This window comes from Diabrotica virgifera, chromosome 3 (genome assembly GCF_917563875.1).
Source record: "Diabrotica virgifera virgifera chromosome 3, PGI_DIABVI_V3a".
Classification (NCBI taxonomy): Eukaryota; Metazoa; Arthropoda; class Insecta; order Coleoptera; family Chrysomelidae; genus Diabrotica; species Diabrotica virgifera.
Window position 1 is genome coordinate 37,399,906 of NC_065445.1, and position 21,744 is coordinate 37,421,649.

The 21,744-nt window shown below is 32.7% G+C and overlaps 1 protein-coding gene across 2 annotated transcripts in view; it reads right to left on the minus strand.

Annotated features, from left to right (window-relative positions):
• LOC114326014 (chloride channel protein 2) overlaps window positions 1-21,744 on the minus strand; it is a 251,418-nt gene that overhangs the window by 209,651 nt on the left and 20,023 nt on the right. Inside the window, exon 1 of one of the 2 annotated variants that reach the window (XM_050647862.1) lies at window positions 5,156-5,357. The exons of the other annotated variant lie outside the window; for it this stretch is intronic. The gene's annotated coding sequence lies outside the window, so the exon portion shown is untranslated. Of the gene's footprint in view, window positions 1-5,155; window positions 5,358-21,744 lie in introns of those variants that run through there. 2 annotated transcript variants of the gene reach the window in all.

Here is a 21,744-nt window from a genome sequence, read left to right on the forward strand (position 1 = left end):
AAAACAATCATTATTTTTAGCCAATCAAAACCAAATTTTACCCATATTAAAGTTTACAATATTTTTATATAATGATTGACAATAAGGGGTAGTTTACACCCCTAAAAATAATCGACGCCCTTGAGCATGTTATAGAATATAAAGTACAGGGTGAAATGAAATCCCAAATTTTTATGTAAATCGATGCAAGCCGAAATTATTCTTTTAGGATAAGTAATTTTTTATATATAGCTCCAACACGGGTGGTTTTAAGGGTTGAAATATTATGATAGTATATCTTAAAGCATATAACAATCATTATGTAACTAATAAGAACCAAATGTTGACAATATTAAAGATAAAAATGTTATTTTATAATTTTTTACAAGTAGTTTTCTTAGGGGTAATTTTCACCCTTAAAAAACCAAAAGCGTACAACGGCTCAATATAGAAAATGAACTAGAGGGTGAAATGAGCCTAATCCCAAATTTTTGTACAAATCGATGCTGGACGAAAAAATTGCGAGGTTTTGCCATTTTTTCAGATTCATTTCCTCGACTAAACGGAATATAAAAACGTCTATCATCATGATTTTTGCGTCCACTGCTGGGCATAGCCAGGCGGACATAGCGGACGGCCAGGTCGTTACAGCAAACGACAGGGAAGACATGATGCGTTGGTCAAGGAATATTCAAGATGAGGATTTTACGTCAATATCGATAAAACAAAGTATTTATGTGTTGGTTCAGAAGAGAACGTTATTCATCTTATCATGGAAAATAATCAAAAAATTAAAGCCTGCCAAGATTATAAGTATCTAGGAGTAACATTTGATAAAACTGGAATTGATGACAAAGAAATTACTTCCAGAATTATACAAGCAAAAAGAGCAATCCGATGTATCAACAATATTCTTTGGAGTACCGTAAAATGGGGTGACTTTGACCGATTTTGTACTTTAATCCTATAAAAATCATATTTTAAATTTTGCTACATTTTTGTATATGCAAATATGTTATGGGTTTAGGCGTCTTAGATTATAATTACAAGATTAGACGTCTTAGATTATAATTAAAATAATTACATTACAAGTAGCTTAGATTATAATTACAAGAAAATAATCATGACTTAGAAAAAAAAATACCTTTGGTCAAGTTCACCCCATCTGGGGGGAAGTTGACCGTATATGCTTTTTGCCTGTTAAACTTATTTTTCTTTTAGGTGGGGTTAATTTGACCGTTTTTTAAACCATTTTTTCTTAATTCGTTATATCGGTGGATTTAACAACCTTGGAATATAAATTTTTTTTTTAATTTAAAAATGAATTCTTAGACATTTATAAATTTGAATCGTTAAATATAATTTTAAAAATTATACAGGGTGGCTGAAGTATATCACAATAGATATTTTTCTATATTTTCATTCAAATTCACCCCAGCGGACAAAGTAACAAAATATGGTAATCAAATATCGAAAAAGAGAAAATTTAACATCTACGAGATTATGATCAAAAGCAGTCTATTATATGATGCAGAAACTCGGAGGCTTACAGAAAAAATAAAAACAAAATTGAAGAAGCGGAAATGGGTGCCATCAGAAGGTCACTACGTATATCCAGAAGAGAATATATCAGAAATGAAGACATTAAAAATCGAATGGGAATAGAAGGAACAATAATTAAAAATATAGAATGACGAGAGACTCCCAAAACAGTGTCTGGAATGGCAACCTCCTGAACATCGGAAGCGAGGGAGACCGAAAGTTAATTGGACTATCGGCATGGAAAGCGATGAGCCCGCGAGACCTCAAGGATGACCTGTGGCAAAATAGGAAGGAATGGAATTTGGGAATCGGACAACGCCGCAAGACGTTCTAAACCGATCGTATAATACACTACGATGCAAAAAAAATCGATCCACTAAAAATTTGGTCATTTTTGAAGTTTCGAAATTCCTAAACGTTGTTCGATTTAAGTGATTTTTTTACCACGTTATAGCCTTATTCATTGACAATATCGCTGTAATAATATTGTTGCTAGACAGTCAAACTGTCATTGTATACTGAGTGTACGAATCAAACTGTGTTTTTTTCTCAAAGTTCGCATCACCTTGTGGACTATTCTAGCACTTATAAAATACTGAAATTAAAACCTAACTATAGCCTCAGGTTTTCTTAACATTTTGTCTTTCGATTCATTCGCTTATGTTGGATAATAAAAAAGTTAAGTACTTTAACAACTGGCCATGTTCGTCATCAGTACCGGGTTTTTTTGAAATAAGTGCGGCAAACTTTAAGGGGTAATTTTACACATGAAAATAATGACAGTTTGTTTAATAATCATATGTTCGCAAACGCTTCGTTTCCGAGATACGGGGTGTTCAATATTTTTTTACAAACTAACAATTTATTTATTGCTTTAAAACCAGTTGAGATATGCAAATCAAATTTGGTGGGTTTTAAGAAGTAGTTATTGCACATTGTTTGACATACAATTAAGAATTTTATATTCACCATTGGCGTGCGTACGGGTAATATTATGGGGCATAATACCCGTTTGTGTGCCAATGGTGAATATAAAATTCTTAATTGTATGTCAAAAAATGTGCAATAACTACTTCTTAAAACCCACCAAATTTGATTTGCATATCTCAACTGGTTTTAATAGTCTAAGAGCTAGTGAACCCTCCGACTAACGGTCGTCCTGTAAGGCTAGAAATTTTTCTAGTTATAATTAATAGCACACCAAGGCTAAAAACCATGACCTGGCAGGCATCAGCGGTGCACTTGTATCTACCAGGTGAATCGAAAAGTGCAAATTTAGGGGGTAAAATAAACTTTCTCCTGTAAGGTATAAATTTAAGTATGTGTTTGAGTAAGTCATTCAGAAGAAATGTGTACAATGACAGGCGATTCTGAAGAGCATAAGACCTTGCCAGGCGAGGGGAAAGATTAGGGGTTTTTCCTAAAATTATTCTTTTTGCATCGAACAAATTTTTTTTAGGTTTTTTGAATCATTCCAAACAGAAAACGTCTTTAGTGATTTTTCTCTTAAGTTAATAGTTTTTGTTATATAAGCGATTGAAAATTTTGAAAATTGCGAAATCCGCCATTTTTAACCCTAACTCGGACATTTATCTAAAAATTTCAATGTTGCCAAGATACGTAGATATTCTTTAAACATTGATTGATGAAATTCCGAAGAGTTTTTTTTGCAATAAAATGTCGAAAACCCCTTTGTTTTTTTAATTGCTAATCAACCAGGTGCGACACTGTAGTATAAGTGAGGACGTTTGAGTTTGCATAAATTCATTATCTCGAGAATGGGCACATTTCAAGAGAATTCCTCAGACAGGTCGATTTTTATTTTTAAATTAGGACTTTTTGGCATATATATAATACTAGTGACGTCATCCATCTGAGCGCGATGACGTAATCGATGATTTTTTTAAATGAGAGTAGGGGTTGTGTGATAGCTCATTTGAAAGGTTATTGAATTTTCTATTCACTAATATAAACAATAACATAATTATTTATACAGGGTGTACACAAATTTTTTTTTATTAAATTAACTTTGATTAAATTTGACAAATAGAAGAAAAATTTTTTTTGTACACCCTGCATAAATAATTACGTTAGTGTTTATATTACTGAATAGAGAATTAAATAACCTTTCAAATGAGCTATCACACAACCCCTACTCTTATTTAAAAAAATCATCGATTACGTCATCACGCCCAGATGGATGACGTCAATAGTATTATATATATGCCAAAAAGTCCTAATTCAAAAATAAAAATCGACCTGTCTGAAGATTTCTCTTGAAATTTGCCCATTCTCGAGATAATGAATTTATGCAAATTCAAACGTCCTCACTTATACTACAGTGTCACACACGCTTGATTAGCAATTAAAAAAACAAAGGGGTTTTCGATATTTTATTGCAAAAAACTCTTCGGGATTTCTTCAACCAATGTTTAAAGAATATCTACGTACCTTGGCAACATTGAAATTTTTAGATAAATGTCCGATTTAGGGTTAAAAATGGCCGATTTCTCAATTTTTAAAATTTTCAATCGCTCATATAACAAAAACTATTAACTTAAGAGAAAAATCACAAAAAACATTTTCTGTTTGAAATGATTCAAAGAACCTAAAAAAAAATTTGTTCGATGCAAAAAGAATAATTTTAGGAAAAACCCATAATCTTTCCCCTCGCCTGGCAAAGTCTTATGCTATTCAGAATCGCCTGTCATTGTACACATTTCTTCTAAATGACTTACTCAAACACATACTTAAATTTAAACCTTACAGGAGAAAGTTTATTTTACCCCCTAAATTTGCACTTTTCGATTCACCTGGTAGATACACGTGCACCGCTGAGGCCGCCAGGTCATGGTTTTTAGCCTTGGTGTGCTATGAATTATCACTAGAAAAATTTTTAGCCCTACAGGCCGACCGTTAGTCGGAGGGTTCACTAGCTCTTAGACTATAAAGCAATACATAAATCGTCAGTTTGTAAAAAAATATTGAACATCCCGTATCCCCGAATCGAAGCGTTTGCGAACATTATGATTTTAAACAAATTGTGATTATTTTCTCATGTAAAATTACCCTCTAAAGTTTGTCACACTTATTTAGAAACACCCTGTACTGATGACGAACATGGCCAGTTGTTAAAGTACCTAACTTTTCCATTATCCAATATAAGCGAATGGATCGAAAGACAAAATGTTAAGAAAACCTGGGGCTATAGTTAGGTTTTAATTTCAGTATTTTATAAATGCTAGAATATAAGTGATGCGAACTTTGAGAAAAAGGCACAGCTTGATTCGTACACCCGGTATACAATGACAGTTTGACTGTCTAGCAACAGTATTATTACAGCGATATTGTCAATGAATAAGGCTATAATGTGGTAAAAAAAATCACTTAACCCTAACAACAGGTTTAGGAAATTCGAAACTTTAAAAATTACCAAATTTTTAGTGGATCGATTTTTCTGCACCGTAGTTTATATAGTATATAAAAAGGCACTGCTGAAGAAAAACAGGCAGTAATGCCTATATAAAAGAAGAAGGAGAGGATATTATAGGTGTAGGTCAAAATTGTCATATTTTTTTATAAAATTTGTTCAAAATGTTAAAAGTAAATATTGTCTTAATAAAATTATGCTTACCGTTTAATAATCACAATTACCCAATACGGAACATTTTTGATTGAACTGTAACAATTTAGATCATGTAAACAACTGTTTTAATTAAAAATAAATTTTTAATTTGGTTTTGTAAATATTTTGATAATACCGATTCCAATTCGGAAATACCAAGATTCAGTGAACTAGTTGTGATTAGCATTTCCTTGGAGTATCTTATGCAATATGACATCATTTTCAACCAGTTATTTAATAATGTTGGTTATTGCTGGTAATATCACCGCGAAAAAGGTTAATATTTTAAATATATTTATTATTGGTTTCACACAATTTTCTCACTGAATTTCTTTTATCTCTCGATGTCGTTTTCTGTAATTCGAATTCAATGGATTAGTTTACTTCTTTGCCAGAATTTTTTCAGTGTCCTCTCTTCCGTAATATTTATTATGTGATTCTCCTTTTCTTTCCCTCAAAATTTTCCCCTAAAATTAGAGGTTAAAACGTTAAAAGTTCTTCTCCCACATATGGCTGTAAAATAACTATAAACAATATTGGTTAAACCTTATTTGGTTATAAAAGTAATTTAACGTAAATGTTGACTGTATTGTGTACTTATTGTGTGTGTGAAGTATATTTATGACATAATAGTTAATAAAACTGATATAAGATATAAAAATTATACCCATGCATTTTTGACCTTGAAAACATATGCTAATAGTAACTGGATAAAAAACGAATAATTTAGCAACAACACAGAATCGCCTAAAATGTTTTAAATTAAAACCAATTGAATCGGTTTATTGGTAAATTATATTAAGGCCACATTTTGTAACATTTCTGGGAAGTATAAAAAAACCTATTATTAATATTTCTAATAGTCTTTAAAAAAATCTTAATTTTTTACTATTCTAGAAATTCTTAGGGACTTTGCCTGTAATTTTTATGATAGCGCTACACCAGGATAGAATATTATAATTTATTCTCCAGGTATCTTAGATACGAAGATTGGCTATCATACTAGCTATTTTAACTTTGAAACTGCTTCACTAAAAAAGGGACATACATCCAAACGATTCTCTCAAATTTCTGATCTAATATTAGTCCTGTCGCCAGGGGGGGTACAACGGCCTCGTTAATTCAGATGGACTTACCCAAGTTTTTTTATGTATTTTGACCCGTAGAACACGAATTTTTTGGGTAACAGTTGATCCGGATGTCGATAAGATTGTTATAGACCAAGAACTTGAGGAATCAAATAACAGCGATTTTTGGCAAAACAAAACAATATTTTATATTTTTTGGGTCATTTTAAGCAAAAAATATTTCTACAAGTTTTTTAGTAGGATGCACAGTTTTCGAGATAAACGCGGTTGAACTTTCAAAAAATCGAAAAACTGCAATTTTTAAACCCGAATAACTTTTGATTAAAAAATAAAATAGCAATTCTGCTTAGCGCCTTTGAAAGTTCAAGTCAAATTATGTCGGTTTTGATTATTTGCATTGCTAAAAATTTATTGTGTTATTGTTAAACAAAGCTACAAACAACTAGTGCGTGAGTGATGTTTCTATGATTTCTCATTTAAAATCGAACGAGTAGGTAGAATAGGTACTAGTGCAATCAAGACTATTTCTACGTTACATGCGTTAAAACGCATGTAAAAGCACGGGAAACCCTACGTGTTTATAGCTTTGTTAAACAATAAAAAAATAAATTTTTACCAATGCAAATAATCAAAACCGATATAATTTGACTTAAACTTTCAAATGCGGTAAGCAGACTTGCTATTTTATTTTTTAATCAAAAGTTATTCGGGTTCAAAAATTGCAATTTTTCGATTTTTTTAAAGTTCAACCGCGTTTATCTCGAAAACTGCATCCTACGAAAAAACTTGTAGAAATATTTTTTACTTAAAATGGCCCAAAAAATACAAAATATTGTTTTGTTTTGCCAAAAATCGCTGTTATTTGATTCCTCAAGTTCTTGGTCTATAACAATATTATCGACATCCGGATCAACTGTTACCCAAAAAATTCGTGTTCTACGGTTCAAAATACATAAAAAAAAACTTGAGTAAGTCCATCTGAATTAACGAGGCCGTTGTACCCCCCCTGGCGACAGGACTATATATACACACACCCAAACTTATATGGAATCACCATGTATTTCAAAGTAATATTTATTTCTTTTGAAAAAAACTTGTTATTGTTGCGAAGAATAAAGATTTTTATTGAAAATAAACAAATCGATAAGACAATCAGATACTACAGCACGGTACTGTATAGGTTATTTGCTTGAGTTGCAAATTGAACGAAAATAAATAATCTAACTTTTGCGTCCTAAAACGAAAATATGCGTCATATGGGGTTATAGAACTTACAACAGGGAAAGATTATTGGTCTTGTGGAGCAAGTAATGTTCTCAGAGGGACACAGCTGTAGAGCTAGACGTAATACAGGGCGTTCTGTTCAAAACCTATGCTAGAAAACAGGACTAGGAAAGCTGAAAAATAAAGCAAAGGCAAAAAGTAATAACGGCGTGCCACGATCGTTTAGTTGCCCATTCAGCTGGAAGACAGCCAACCATTTCTCACCTGCAGCCCCAAAGGCAGATTTTGGTAGCTACAGGTGTAACTCTTTCAGTTGAAACGATAAGAAGAAGAGTTCGTGCCAAAAAGTATACAGTAGGAGACAGTTATGGGTTCCAGGCAGCACAAGATTGATCGCCTAAATTGGTGTCTTCCAAGGCCGTCTTAACCCGGGGGTGCAAGGGGTGCGAAGCACCCGGGCGCCAAGTCCAAGGGGCGCAAGCCGAACTCTTGCTAGGCTCAAACTTGCGCTTCTTGTCCTTAAAAAAACTACAAATAACAAAATTATTCAAGTGCACTTTCGGTATTTTTTTACATTGCTTACTACACCTACGATATGAAAATGAAATATGAAACCCATTTAGATTATGAGCAAAGTTCCGATTCTGCTGACAAAATTATAAAGTTTGTATGTAAAAGCGCCGCATTGCTATGTAGTCGTTATTTTTGAAAGGTGGCGGTAGAATATTTTATGATGGCCGAAGTTAGTCAGTTTTTTGCCGTATTACTGATACTACCAACAAGGATTAACAAATTATTTGTTAGAATGTTTGAAATTAATGAATATTGATTTATTAGATGATTTACGACGCCAAGGGTATGATAAAGGGATAAATATCAGAGGAAAAAATATGGGCTTTCAAAAAAAATGTTTAGCCTTAGATTAATCCTGGTGCTCTTATGTTCCTTGTGCAGCTCACAGCATTAATTTAGTCCTAAAATTATGCTGTTAAAAGCTCATTGGAAATAACAATTTGTTTTTTCAACTGTTCAAAAAATTTATGTTTTTTATTGACTCATTAAAAATACTTCGTTTTAATATGGGGAAATTTTACCATGTATTATCCTCAATTGTTGACAACAACTACGACAATGACATAAGAAACATCGCAACCTGATTGATGACAAAATTAAAGAACTTTAAGTTTATCGGTTCTGTCGTGACATGGTATAATATTTTAGCAAAGGTTTAATATTATTATCAACAAAACTTTGCAAACAAGCGATATTATTATTTCCGAAGCTGTCCAGATGCTTGATCAAGTCAGTTAAAGATTTAGCTAATAACCAGAGGAGGATTTGAAGATTTGCTGTCCCTGGGCTATCCACAATTTGCCGCCCTCCCCTCCGCATTTTTTTCTTTTTTTGCCAAAATTTGGCGCCCCCTAAATTCTGCCGCAAAGATTTGAAATGTTGAGCAAACATAATTATAATTTTTCTTTCGTGGAAAATGTATTGAGTTGGAGAAACTCAGAAAAAACTTAAAAACAACGCAATGTTTAACCCGAGAGCAGTCTAGCTCACTTCTGTAACGTAAGTAGTCGCGCGTAGAGAAAAAAATCTAACAATATAGATTTAAATACGAATTTAAATTAAATTTATATTTCATAATATTTTTATTTACTTGTTCTGTTAAAAATATCTATTTCTAATAATTTTAAAGCTAATTAGTTCTCACCAAAGCCATAAATTCCACAAAAAAAAGATAAAATATAAAAATAAATAAAAATAAATATCTACGCATTACTACGATCTTCCTCGAAGCACTTACAAGTGGAAAGCAATGTTGAAAAAATTTTCCTCAAGTTATCACGGAAAAGGATAAAATGTTAGATTTTTTCTCACGGCGCGACTGCTCCCGGGTTAAATTGAAAAAAAAATAGCGCATGAAATGAGAATGTAGTAGAATTTCTTACCAATATTTTTTATAAATAAAGACATAACCCCACTCGATATTATCAGTTATACGTGTGTTTTCCCAAATTTTCTAGGTGTCTAAGATATATTTAACACTTCCAGTAAAAGGTCGATGCCACATTATGCGTTTTGACCGGATGCGTTTCCGCCGCATCCGGTGAAAACGCATAGTGTGACAGATCGGTCCGGTTGCGTTTTGAGTCATCGGTACGCGCTTACAAACTCCACCAGACTAAACGCATAGTGTGACAGGTCGGTCCGGTTGCGTTGGAAACGGATACGTTTTCACCGCATCCGGTCAAAACGCATAATGTGGCATCGGCCTAAGGCCGATGCCACATTGTGCGTTTTGACCGGATGCGTTTCCGCCGCATCCGGTGAAAACGCATAGTGTGACAGATCGGTCCGGTTGCGTTTGAAACGGATGCGTTTTGAGTCATCGGTACGCGCTTACAAACTGCACCAGACTAAACGCATAGTGTGACAGGTCGGCCCGGTTGCGTTGGAAACGGATGCGTTTTCACCGCATCCGGTCAAAACGCATAATGTGGCATCGGCCTAACAGTAGCTGAAGATAAAAGGATAAAAGACAGATTAACAAACCCGGCTTTAATACTTAAGTATAGAAAAGCAAGTAATAATAGATACCACCGAAGTAATAAAAACTTTTGCCAAATTAAAAGCTAGAAAAATTGACTTTGATATGTGTTATAAAATTGATCTTGTTTAAATACTGAAACCACGTTTTTTTTTAATATAGTTTAATTAGTTTTAATTTTACCGTAACTATAACCTATATAATCTTGTTAAAAAAGGGGGCGCAAATATGAGTATTGCACCCCGGCGCCGTGTGTGCTTAAGACGGCCCTGGTGTCTTCACCACCAAAACTGGAACATTGGGAATTGACAAAATGTGCTATTTTCAGAAAAAGTCAGGATTTGTCTAAAATCAGATGACCCACGAAATCGTGTACTTAGAGGTCGAGGAAGACAAGCAAGAACGAAAACTGTCAGATCTGTTCACAAATATACAAGAGGAAGTGTAATGTTCTGGAGAAGAATTGTGATCCGTAAAAAAAACTCCTTTAATTTTCATCCAATATAACATAGATACCCACCATCTCTTCGTCGACTTCAAAGCAGCCTATGGCAGTGTTAAAAGAAGTGCATTATATAATGCAATGATAGACTTTGGGATCCCACCTAAGTTAGTTAAGTTGACCTAACTAACAATGCAAAACGTAAGCTCGTGCGTTAGAATTCAAGGAGAAAACTCTACGTTCTTTGACGTTAATAATGGTCTAAGAGAGGGAGACGCGCTGGCGTGTCTCCTCTTTAATATTGCCTTGGAAAAGGCAGTCAGACAATTAAATATTAGAATGAATGGAACTATGTTTAATAGATCGACGCAAATTCTCGCATTCGCTGACGATATAGTTATAGTGGGCAGAAGTATGAGAGACATGGTGCAGTGTTTTACAAGGCTTGCGGACGCGGCAAGTGAATTAGGACTTGTGGTAAACGAGGAAAAAACCAAATATATGTTGGTTTCTAAAACCTCCCGAAATATCCAACAGAGAATTCAAATTAACAATTACACCTTTGAGCAAGTCAAGGAATTCACATATCTTGGATCGCTAGTAAAGAACATAGCAATAGCAAACAGTTCTGAAATGAAAAATACGTTCTTATTCGTCTAATTCCAAATCGAATATTTCAAGGTGAAATCACCGAAAAATTAGGCACTTTTCGGTAAAAACCTATTTAAACTTTTTTAAAGTGTTTATAAAAAGCTTTGTTTTAATTGTTAACAAAAGTTTTAGCATTAAAAATAAGCGACTTACGCTCAAAATAAAGTTGGCCCTCTTTTTTTTGTAGAAAATCATGAAAATCTCGCCGTGTTTAGCTCCCCAAATGAAATTAATCGCTACCGCTTCAGAAACAATTTACTATTTTTTTTATATGATCTGTCAGGCTCACCGGTTTAAACTGTTTATAATTGAGAAAGCTTGAATGGGTCACTAATCACGAGTGTATGCAAATTTTGAACAGCCATATCTTAACCAATGTTTGTCTTAGGGAGAAACACAATGAAACTAGCATATTTATAATAGCAAAACCTACATTTTTTATTCTTTAAGGTTTTTCTTATCACTAATACTTTTTAAGTTATTTTGAAAAAATGAAATTTTTCAAAAATTTTTAGAAATTTTTTTTTACTATAAAGCCAAATGTTTTTAAAAATAAGCACTTCAAACCAATCAAACTTACAGATCATATAAACAATACACATACAGTTAAACTAGATGGTAAAGCCAAACGATTAATTTCATTTAGGGTGCTAAATAGAGGGAGGTTTTCACGATTTTTTTTACCAAAAAAAAGGGGCCAACTTTTTTTTTCAGTGTAACTCGTTTATTTTTGATGCTGTAAGCTTTTGTAAAAAACAAATAATAATCTTTTTTTCGATACTTTAAAAATGTTAATAAGGTTTTCCCGAAAAACGCTTCTTTCTTCGGTGATTTCGCGTTGAATTATTCGATTTGGAATTAGACGAATAAGAACGTATTTTTCATGAGCTACAACTTTGCTTCTACTCAATTTGTAGACTTTACTGGTACACCATTTTTTTCGTGTTTTTATAGGCTACACTTTTGCCAAACATATTTTTTTCGATAAAATATTTGCTTTATGAGTTATTTGGGAAAAACCGTCTAAAAACGTAGTTTTTTTTGTCGAAAAATCAATATTTTAAATCGCGAATAACTCGAAAAGTATCGACGCAAATTGTCGCATTCGCTGACGATATAGTTATAGTGGGCAGAAATATGAGAGACATGGTACAGTGTTTTACAAGGCTTGCGGACGCGGCAAGTGAATTAGGACTTGTGGTAAACGAGGAAAAAACCAAATATATGTTGGATTCTAAAACCTCCCGAAATATCCAACAGAAAATTCAAATTAACAATCACACCTTTGAGCAAGTCAAGGAATTCACATATCTTGGATCGCTAGTAAAGAACATAGCAATAGCAAACAGTTCTGAAATGAAAAATACGTTCTTATTCGTCTAATTCCAAATCGAATATTTCGCTAACTAAAACAGATAGCATGGACGCTAACTAAAACAGATGAATCCGCTCTATCGATTTTTGAAAGAAAGGTGCTACGCAAGATATTCGGAGCGGTCTGTGAGAACGGAATATGGAGGCGTAGATATAACTTTGAACTGCAGAATATCTACAAGCATACGTTTGGTGGAAAAGATATTATCACCATAATTAAGCGAAACCGCCTGCAGTGGGCAGGACATGTAGCCCGGGCCCCTGAATCGAATATGAAAAAAAAGATTCTAACAGCGCAACCCGTGGGAATGAGAAGACGGGGTAGATCAAAGCTGAGGTGGATGGACGGGGTAACTCAAGATTAAGATGCCGAGAAGATCGGAGTCGGCCACTGGAAATGCAAGCAAGGGACAGAACAGAATGGCGTAGAAAGCTTGAGAAGGTTGAGGCCCTCTAAGGGCTCTAGCACCAAGATGATGATGATTTCTTTTTTTCCCATGAATTTGGACACTTTTATTTTCATTTATGATGTACAAATTTTATTTTCCTGAAAGTTTTCCTGAAAGCGCTCTAAGGTCTAATGCCTGGTTGCATGAACAGATCTTAAGCTTAAGACACGTGCCTTAAACTCAGCTTACTAAACAAACGCGTTGCACTATCTAGTCTTAGATCAATTTTTAGCTTGCCACAATAGATTGCCAAGGGTATTGCATCTTAAACTTCGTCTCAGTTAAGACGTGCTTAAATAAAAATCGAAAATTATGGATGTACAAGCTGAGCTGGGCTGAGCTGGAGATTAAGATTTGTTGGTGCAACTAGGCATTAATGTTGTGTCTTAATATTTCTGCGTTAGATATCTTCGCCTTAATTTTTGTGATGACCAAAGAATGATGCGAAAGGTATTAGCTCCTCGTAAACTTCTAGAATCCATTCTAGCCTATTTTTACATGATTGATTTTATTATAGGTTTCAGCAATTGGGTCTTCAGTGAATGTCTTTATGTTGGAAATATGTGCTGGCTACTGTCATGTTTAAAAACTCCTAAAGATTTACGTTTTTTACTCCACACTGTTTACTATTTACATACATGTAGGCTATATGGTTCTACCGTGTGATGGTATAAAATATGTTACAGTTTGATTATTAAGTTGGAGTTGACTATTCCTAGTACGAGTCAACTCAAACGGCTGGTTTTAGTAAAAGTTGATGTTAGTTATAAAATGAAGATTTTTATTTTCTAGTAAAAGCAGACTCCAACTAGAAAAAGTATACTCTTCCTAATGCCATTTAGTAAGAGTTAATTCTTTCATAACATAAAAGAGTAAAAACAAAGAGTTTGGTGCTAAATTTACTGAATCGATCCAGAAATAGTCAACTCAAATCTCTTTTTCCCGCGATCTACTTTTACTAACAATAGTAAACTCTAACTGAGAATCAACCTGAACTGTAACATTTTTCGTACCCTGTAACTGGAACCCTCTTCCGATTTTCGCGTTCACTATATGTCCACTATATAACCCAGTAAATGAACGGGAAATTCGGCGATACCGTGTAATTTTCAGGGGCAACTCCGAATTGCATGAAAATTTGGATTTAGGTTCTTCTTACTCTCCACTTCAAAGTTGAAATTTTGCCGTTGGTTGCTTTTACTTGGTGGGTGACAGTCACCCCTTCTCGGGGGTGAAAAAACATACGTTCAAGATAAGACCGGAAATGGATAAATTGACTGATTTTAAGCAATTTGTGATCTATAGAGTTTTTTACGTAAGTCAATACTTTCCTAGTTATATGCCATTGAAAATGTTGATTTTTCGACAAAAAAACTACGTTTTCAGACGATTTTTCGCAAATAACTCAAAAAGTAAATATTTCATCAAAAAAAATATCCTTAGCAAAAGTGTAGCTTATAAAAAACCCAAAAAAAATGGTGTATCAGTAAAGTCTACCAATCAAATAAAAACAAAGTTGTAGCTTATGAAAAATACGTTCTTATTCGTCTAATTCCAAATCGAATATTTCAAGGTGAAATCACCGAAAAATTAAGCACTTTTCGGTAAAAACCCATTTAAACTTTTTTAAAGTGTTTATAAAAAGCTTTGTTTTAATTGTTAACAAAAGTTTTAGCATTAAAAATAAGCGAGTTACGCTCAAAATAAAGTTGGCCCTCTTTTTTTTTTGTAGAAAATCATGAAAATCTCGCCGTGTTTAGCTCCCCAAATGAAATTAATCGCTACCGCTTTACAAACAATTTACTTACCTATCAATTTTTTTTATATGATCTGTCAGGCTCACCGGTTTAAACTGTTTATAATTGAGAAAGCTTGAATGGGTCACTAATCACGAGTGTATGCAAATTTTGAACAGCCATATCTTAACCAATGTTTGTCTTAGGGAGAAAGAAAATGAAACTAGCATATTTATAATAGCAAAACCTACATTTTTTACTGTTTAATGTTTTTCTTATCACTAATACTTTTTAAGTTATTTTGAAAAAATGAAATTTTTCAAAAATTTTTAGAAAATTTTTTTTTAATATAAAACCAAATGTTTTCAAAAATAAGCACTTCAAACCAATCAAACTTACAGATCATATAAACAATATACATACAGTTAAACTAGATGGTAAAGCCAAACGATTAATTTCATTTAGGGTGCTAAATAGAGGGAGGTTTTCACGATTTTTTTTTACCAAAAAAACGGGGCCAACTTTTTTTTTCAGTGTAACGCGTTTATTTTTGATGCTGTAACCTTTTGTGAAAAAAAAAATAATAAGCTTTTTTTCGATACTTTAAAAATGTTAATAAGGTTTTCCCGAAAAACGCTTCTTTCTTCGGTGATTTCGCGTTGAATTATTCGATTTGGAATTAGACGAATAAGAACGTATTTTTCATGAGCTACAACTTTGCTTCTACTCAATTTGTAGACTTTACTGGTACACCATTTTTTTCGTGTTTTTATAGGCTACACTTTTGCCAAAAATATTTTTTTCGATAAAATATTTGATTTTTGAGTTATTTGGGAAAAACCGTCGAAAAACGTAGTTTTTTTTGTCGAAAAATCAATATTTTAAATCGCGAATAACTCGAAAAGTATTGACTTACGTAAAAAACTTTATAGAACAAAAGGTGCTTAAAATAAGTCCATTTATCCATTTACGGCCTTATTTTAAACACGCGTTTTTCGCCCCCCGAGAAGGGGTAAATGTCACTCCCCAAGTAAAAGCAACCAACGGCACAAATTCACCTTTGAAGTGGAGGGTAAGTAGAACCTAAATCCAAATTTTCATGCAATTCGGAGTTGCCCCTGGAAAGTACACTCCAAAACGGTCAAATCTTTATTTCATTTTTGAGTATTTTGTTTAACTCTGTACTAATAATACTATAATGATACTATTTTATATTATTCTTTCAATTGTTTAATGAATTATTGTTTAATAAATTTTACATTTTTTGCGCCCAAAAGATCTATTTAAAATGCTTGATTTTTGTTAAATTTAGTGCAAATCATCCCATTCACTATCCGTAATATTACGATATAATTTATTTTACAAAAACCTTGAAAACATGTAGGTACCTAGTAAATATAAATTGCAAAAAGTATAGAAAGGTAGTACGGAAATAGATTATTGAAATTGTAACAATCATTGTGCACAACTATGACGGTATCACGAAAAAATTAAAGTATTATATCGGTTTGAAGAAAAACGTTAATAGGGAGTTTTTGTTGCTACGTAACGTACGCATCTCCGTATACGTAAAGCAACTAACGTGTCGTAGAGGATGAATGTTAAAATAGGTAGTTTTTGTAACTGCTTTAACGTAACGTAAAGCAAATCGTAAAGTCACTTTTAAATTCCGTTGACATTCAAAAAAATAAAACAATGTTCACACAATACATATACAATTAATATACAAATGTAAAAAAAGATAAATGAATAATGAAATTGTATGATTTTAATTGCTTCTATTTAAATATAAAAATATTATTTTTCCTTAGGTTAAATTTTTTTTATTTTTGTTTATACCTACTTTTTAGTTGTAAATTATTGTATACCTACATCAGAATTCCAGTAGGTATAATGTAAATAGTGTGGTAATATTTATTTGAAAATTTTACTGAAACTAGGTAATTTGTTTATCTAGTTATTAATTGTGGTGATCACTGTATTTCTTAAATTAATACAAGATTTGTTTGTTTTGCTTTATTAATAGACAACTTAAAAACAATAAAATTTTAAATCTATTATGAAGTTCCAATTTCCAATTACAAACAGAATAATTTTACTCAAATAGACTAAACCAATAACCAATATAACCTTAAAATGTTTATAAACGGATAGTACGCTGATGAAATGTTCATTTGGTAGGTAATCGGGCAAGATCCTCGTGTGCATTCGGTGACTTTCGGCTCGATAGGGATGCGTATGAACCTAACGTACCAGCCCGTAACCTTAGGTAATACGTATCGCGATACGGGAGTTCAACCATTAATGCGCAAGCGTATATGTCAAAAAGATGCGTTACGTTTACGTATTTGTGTGCACAAAAACTCCCTACTAGTCCAAGAATGAAGCTTAAAATAGGACAAAACCTCGCAATTTTTACAGAATGGATCGATTTGCTTGAAAATTTGAGAATAAGTAGTGGATAGTCCAAGGATCAAAATCTATATGAGGCCGAAAGACGTTTTTACCATAGGGGTGGTGGCCACCCCACCTTGGGGGTGGAAATTTTTTATTTTATTTTGACCGCAAAAGTTGGCAAAAACATTAATTCTAAGCAAAAAACGTTCTAGTTGTTTAGTGTTAGTTTTATATCGAAAAAATCAATATTTTTAATCAGTTTTCTGCTAATGACTCAAAAAGTTTACGTTTTATCAAAATAACTTTGCTTAACAAAAACGCACCTTTTGAAAAAATAAACAAAACCGTTTTTTAATTTTCTTTAAAACCAATAGTAATCGAGCTATACTGTATTATATGTTAGCCATTCTTCGTCAAATGCTAAATATTGTAGTTTCAAAGTCAAAAGACGGGAAAACTATGCATTTTCGAGGATAACTTGTTCAAACTAATTTAAAGTATTTAAAAATGTCTGTCTCCAGGAATAAATAATAGTCTCTAGCTCAAACATTTAGTGACTTATAATAAAAAGAATGTCAGTCCCTATTTTTTTTAGCGAAAAAATGATCGGAAACTTCCCCCTACTTACCACCCTAATTAAAATTAGTCATTGACCTTATTTGGACTTCTTTATTTAGGTATTATTAATAGGCTCTAGAGGTTTGACTGGTTTAGAATGATTAGTTGAAAAAAAATGGAGTTAATAGCGAATAACGAATTTTTGTAGTTTGGTAAAAAATGCAATTTTCTTCAGAATAGAAAGATTAGCATCAGAGATACGAAAAAATGTTTAAATATGAATTTTTAGGTTATCTAATTCCCAAGAACTTGATTTGAAAAATTTTTTTCTACGGCAAAAATTGAGTGAATTGTAAATGAGTGTAATATCGAAAAACATTGATTTTTTCGAATAAAAACTAACACTTTCGATAGCGAATAAATCGAAAACTATTAATTTTATCAAAGAAATGTATAGAACATTTTTTGCTTAAAATGAACGTTTTTATCAACTTTTGCGGTCAAAATATAAAAAATTTCCACCCTCGCAGCTCCTCTAAATATGCACTTAGGCGACCATAGATACCCGAAAATATTTTGTTTGCTGTATAAAGGCAAGCGTCCACAGACCCGCATCGTACGCATCGCACGCATCGTACGCAACGGATTTTAGTTTGCCTTGTATAAAAACTTATGTAACTGCGTCCACTGATCCGCATCGTACGGATCGCATCATCGGCAATGCCGAAGGGTTCCTTCGAGAGGCAACTTTTGCGATGCGTGCCGATGAATCATTCAAAATGCCGACCAGTGGACGCACTCTGTTCGGAATTTCGCTTGGCCCAGTGGGAGCTAATCTATGGCTAATTTGCATTTGATGATGATCTTCTTCGTAATGAAACAAGTAAACTCAGTTTTAACTTTTATTTTATATATAGGTATATTCAGGTAAAAATATTACAGCTCATGATAAGTTGATTATGGGGATTAAAATATCATAAATATTACTCATTTTAAAATTATTACTCATTCAAAGTGTGTTACAAGTACAGTTTGGCCAAACTGTTTAAAAACACAGATAGACCAGGGCGGATCTGTAAAAATATTAGTACATTTGGACGTTGAGAGGTGACTCAAATTTTTTCGCAGAAATTGCTTGAAAATAAATCAAGTAATAATATTTGAGTTATCCTCCCTGTCAAAAAGGTCCGGAACATTGTTTAAATAATTAAAATGTCAAAGAATGAAGGAAAAATTCGATTTTTTTCTTCGTTTTTTGATTATAACTTTAAAAGTATTCATTTCCGGGAAAAGTTGTACTAACATAAAAGTTGCGTAATTAAATTTGCTACAATATAGAATTAGTTAAAGATTTAAAAAATAGTCACCCTGGTTGCCAAATAGCAATAATTGCGAAAAAACCATACAAAAACAAGTATTGGCATTTTACGTTTTTCAACCATTTGTGCTAAACTTAGGACCTTCATATTTCATCCAGAAAATCTTTATGATAGAGTAAAACAATACTGTAAATTTCATTAAGATCGGTTCAATCGATTTTGCAAAATAAATTTTGCAATCCAGCTTTCGCAAAAAAATTCATTTTTTCAAAATGTTACAGGACTGAAAATACAGCAGATAGCAAATTGAAATTTTTTTTGCGTATAGAAGTGTACTGTATCTTTTATTTTCAATTTGCAAAATTAAAATCAATCAACACCCACGGCGTCAAGAATTTTTTTAAATAAACATTAATTATTGGTGCTACGCGCAGGACAGGGGATAGTTTGCTCTGATTGAGCATTCCAATGACCTTTGATAATGATTGATACATTTTAATTTTTATTACATTTCGATATAAATAAATAAATTTGTATATTGCAAAATAAAAACACATACTCTATCCTTTGAAATAACAGTTTTTTAGCAAAAACTTTCTTTGTTCATATATTTTAACTTAGAGAATAGAATTTATTATTTTTAAACATATGTAATTGTTTAAACAATATTTCACAAACAATAATAAAATTAGTTTGATTTTTATGGAATTAAAATATTAAAATACAACAAAATATAGAGTAAGAAAATAACATATTAGATAAAGATTGGAAGAAATTTTGATGGAAATCAACTTGTGTGAATAGAACACCGCTGTCCTGCGCGTAGCACCAAAAATTAATGTTTATTTAAAAAATTTCCTGACGCCGTGGTAATTAATCGATTTTAATTTTGCAAATTGCAAATAAAAGGTACAGGACACTTCTATAAGCAAAAAAAAATTAAACTTGCTATCTGCTTTATCTTCAGTCCTGCAATATTTTAAAGAAATGCATTTTTTTTGCCAAAGCTGGATTGCAAAATTTATTTTGCAAAATCTATTAAACCGATCTTAATGAAATTTACAGTGTTGTTTAACTATATTATAAAGTTTTTCTGGGTAAAATATGAAGGTCCTAAGTGTAGCATAAATGGTTGAAAAATGTAAAATGCGAATACTTGTTTTTGTATGGTTTTTTTCGCAATTATTGGTATTTTGCAACAAGGGTGACTATTTTTTAAATCTTTAACCAATTTTATATTATAGAAAATTTAATTACGCAACTTTTATGTCAGTACAACTTTTCTCAGAAATGAATAGTTTTAAAGTACTAATCAAAAAACCAATAAAAAAATCGAATTTTTCCTTCATATTTTGACATTTTGATTATTTAAACAACGTTCCGGACCATTTTGAGTGGGAGGATAACTCAAATATTATTATTTGATTTATTTTCAAGCAATTTCTGCAAAAAAATTTGAGTCACCTCTCAACGTCCATCTCAAAACAGATGCGCCCTGGACTAAGAACGTATTTTACCGATTTCAGAAAGGCAACTTTAATTATCTTTATCTTTAAAGAAACTTTTACTGATGTAGTTACTATTTTCCATTTAAACCAAATTGTAACAGCTTTGTGTATTCCTTTATATCAAAATGTATAATTAGTTAGAAAATGGGTGATACTATGCGGTCTACCGTCGTGTTTCTGCTATAGCTTGCGGTCTACCGAGAGAATTGGTGTATAAGCTGAAATATTTAAAATGACATATGAGTTTTTAGATGAGAGAGAATTTAATATCTTTTACATAGGTATATCAATATAAAATACAATGTGATCACTATTTGCAAATACACTTTTTTTCATTGTTTTAAATGGTACACCCTGTATATTGTATATTAGTATTGCATTTTGTAGTAAATGTTACAGGTTTTCTTTTAATACCAGGTGGTATGTACCTAGCATGTTTCGTTTTGTAGATATTTCCTTCAACATTTTACGTTTTTGTGGATTTTTTATTACTAAACAGATACATTAAACTATCATACTAATAAATGTAGTTAATATGCATAAATTAATCATTAAATTAAATAAACAACCAATAAATAAATAAACAACAAATTTTAAAGTGTACCTTAGTAATTTTTCTACCCTAGCAGGTAGTGGCATCGGCAATCCGATCGCTGCCGATACAGTGGACGCAGTATGAAAAATTAATCCAATGCGTACGATGCGTCCGATGCGTACGATTCGGACCTATGGACGCTTGCCTTAAAAGAGGATTATTAAGGCAAGCGTCCACAGATCCGCATCGTACGCATCGGACGCATCGTACGCAACGGATTTTAGTTTGCCTTGTACAGAAACTTATGTAACCGCGTCCACTGATCCGCATCGTACGGATCGCATTATCGATTGTCAAACTAAAATCCGTTGCGTACGATGCGTACGATGCGGGTCTGTGGACGCTTGGCTTAAGTCTCTACATTCCAACCCCACCAGATAACGGCCACCTACAAAAATTCTTTAGAGATATTCAAGCTGCGATTACACCAGGCTCGTTCAACGGCGTAACCAGGATTATCCTACGGGAGGGGGGTTTACAACTTGAAACTGGCTTGATTTGTCAGCAACTCTCATAATGGCGTTAGAGCTCAAACTACATCCCAAGGGGGGGGGGTTTAACCCCAACCCCCCCGGTTACGCCTATGGGCTCGTTAAAAAAATACAATTGATAAAATCCATCATGTCACGAATATTATTTGATTGGTAAATTTTAATTATGCTTTATCTGTTTAGTATTTATGCAATACTTCTACCGAAATACG